Here is a 2,590-nt window from a genome sequence, read left to right on the forward strand (position 1 = left end):
CGCCAAGTGAACACCAGCGAAAAGCCGCGCGACGTCGGCGGCGTTGAACTGTTGATGAGCAATCAGAAGAGCCCTCAGGCAAAATGTAAAGTTGTTCACCTTCACCGTTTGCCCAGATATAACCATGATCCAGGAATTACCTAATCGGGGCGATCAGGGTTTAGAAGGGGGGCAGTGTAACGGAGATGGCCTGGGGTACTCACGTTTGGAATGGGGGATCGAAATTCATGGTCAAATATGACACTGACAAGCGGGAAGTTTTGCACCTGTTCTGGAGATTTCTAGAACTATCTGGAATACCTGGACAAAGCTATATAAGCGACGACGAGAACCAGACTGGGGAGTGAAGTGACAGGAGCGACCGAGTGCAGAAGAAGGTTAAACCCGCGAGTCGGAAACGCGTGTTTTCCTTGTGTTATTGTTATTGTTAGTGAAGTTGACGGTAACTTTGAAGTTAGTTTGTTCCTGTTCCGTAGTTAAAGTTGTACCGAGTGGAATAAAAGTTGGAAGCAGAAGAAAGAGTTTAATACTCGGCCATCCACGGTACAATAGGATAGAAAACGTATGTTATACACTGGAACTATCCTGGTTAATTTCTAAGAAGCATGGGGCATAAAGGGTTTCGAATAATCGTCGATTTAAGCGCCTTCTACAAAGACCATAGAAATGTGGCTAGAATTTTTATAAAAACTAAGAAAATGAGCAAGATTCAGGATGTAAAAGCGCACATTGCATCACTATTTCATATAACAGACTTTTTCTTAGTGGCAACTGGTCATTTTCTACCGGATTTAGAGAATATTAGTGTGTTGAATAATTAAGAACTGGTGGTGTAAGTACCCAATAGTATTTAAAAATGTTAATATTTTCTTAGTTTGTTCTATGGGAAAATAAATGTATAGATGCTGCGATAATTTTGTCTATCAGTGACTTAAATATGCCATTTCGCTTGTAAAAATGATGGAGAAATCTATTTTCCGGCTTGAAAATGTTTTACAAGTACGTGGGCATAGAAAAGTTACACTCATGAAAAGAGCGTATAAGTGGGAGACAAACTAACATCCAATTAGCGTTTCAAAAAACGTCCACTTTAGCATCTTCCGAATAAAAAGCTGTTTAGAAACCGTGAAAAAACCATTATCACCCTGTAACTACGAAGCGAAGCAGAATCGGGCTTACGCTGATTAAACAAACTATAAGAAAACCCTAAAGAAAGTCATTAGCAATATGTGACTACCTACCTATATTATTCACATCCAATTCACAAAATAAACCTCAATTAAAATTTGTATTGTTTTGCTTATTTAGATCTATCAACGAAGTTTTGTTTTCTAGGGTTACTCCTAATAATGCTGACCTAGCCAGGGGTCCTCCTCAAAAGTCAGAAGTTGCAATTGAAACTTCTGGACCTAAAAAAAAGAAACGAAAAGGGTTCATGGAACCGATTCCAGAGGAAGTCCCTGCAAAATTGAAAAAACGCCATAAATCCAAAAAATCGATCACATATAATGTGGAAGATTCAGATGAAACCCCGCAAGAAACTGAGACACCAACGCCCTCAGTAGCGCCAAGCACTGTTATTAGTTCCTATCGAATGCCGTGTCTGGATACAGCCGTTCGGCTTTCTCGCCGGGCGGATTCTCCAATCGTAGTCACCAAATATGCCCCACCTGCAATGATAACAAGCAAATATTTGGCGGAAAAGAAAATAAATATTGTTAAAATTGATCTAATTAAGAACGATTCTGAGGCTCAGAGCATCAGCAAGGAAGAATGCGAGCTGAAAAGTAATGAGATAATTCCAAAAGAGTTAGTCAAGCACGATTCCAGTGGGAATGTTTCTTTGCTCGAGAAGAACTTTGTCCCTAGAACTGAAGCTTCAAATTACACAAAAATATTCTTGGATCAGAAGGATGCCAATTCACCAATCCTTGTTAATCAAAGCAGTGATCGTCCACAAATTGCACCTCAGAGCCTCCTAGATTTGCCCGAGAATCTTCTCGATATGACTCCGTCTTCAAATAATTTGGCTGATATCACTGTTGATATCTTAGAGAACGTTAGTAGTACCGCTGTAGTTGTTCAACCGTTAGAAGTGCCTCCAGCATCAACTACGAATACTCAGGCAGACCCAAAAAATGCATTGAGTGGCGAACTTATTGGACCAATCCTCTCTACCAGTACCATCACTGAAGATATTGAGGATCCGATGAAAGTTGCATTGGAACCAACGACTAACAGCCAAGCATCCGACCTTGTAGCAAAAAAGAAATTTAGCTTTGGGCTGATGGGGCCTTTATTAGAGCAACTAAGGGATGGTGTTGGGGAATCGGCAGATACGACCAGTACGTTACAGCTGCTGGGCAAAAGAAAACGCATTCGGAAACATCGAAAACGGTCCAAAACAGCTAACATTTTGGAAAAAGTACCCGCTGTCTTGCCCTCTTATTCTACACCACAATCCTCGTTTTCCTCTACTACTGGTCCCAGTCTACATCTGAAGTTCGAATCAGATGAAGAAAACGCTGCAGAACCAGAGAACAAAAAGGATAATGTAGAAACTTCATCGCTGTTAACTGCTAAGGGAAAA

The sequence above is a fragment of the Dendroctonus ponderosae genome, unplaced genomic scaffold (assembly GCF_020466585.1).
Source record: "Dendroctonus ponderosae isolate FM_Combo_2020 unplaced genomic scaffold, Dpon_F_20191213v2 Dpon_F_20191213_1, whole genome shotgun sequence".
Taxonomy (NCBI): domain Eukaryota; kingdom Metazoa; phylum Arthropoda; class Insecta; order Coleoptera; family Curculionidae; genus Dendroctonus; species Dendroctonus ponderosae.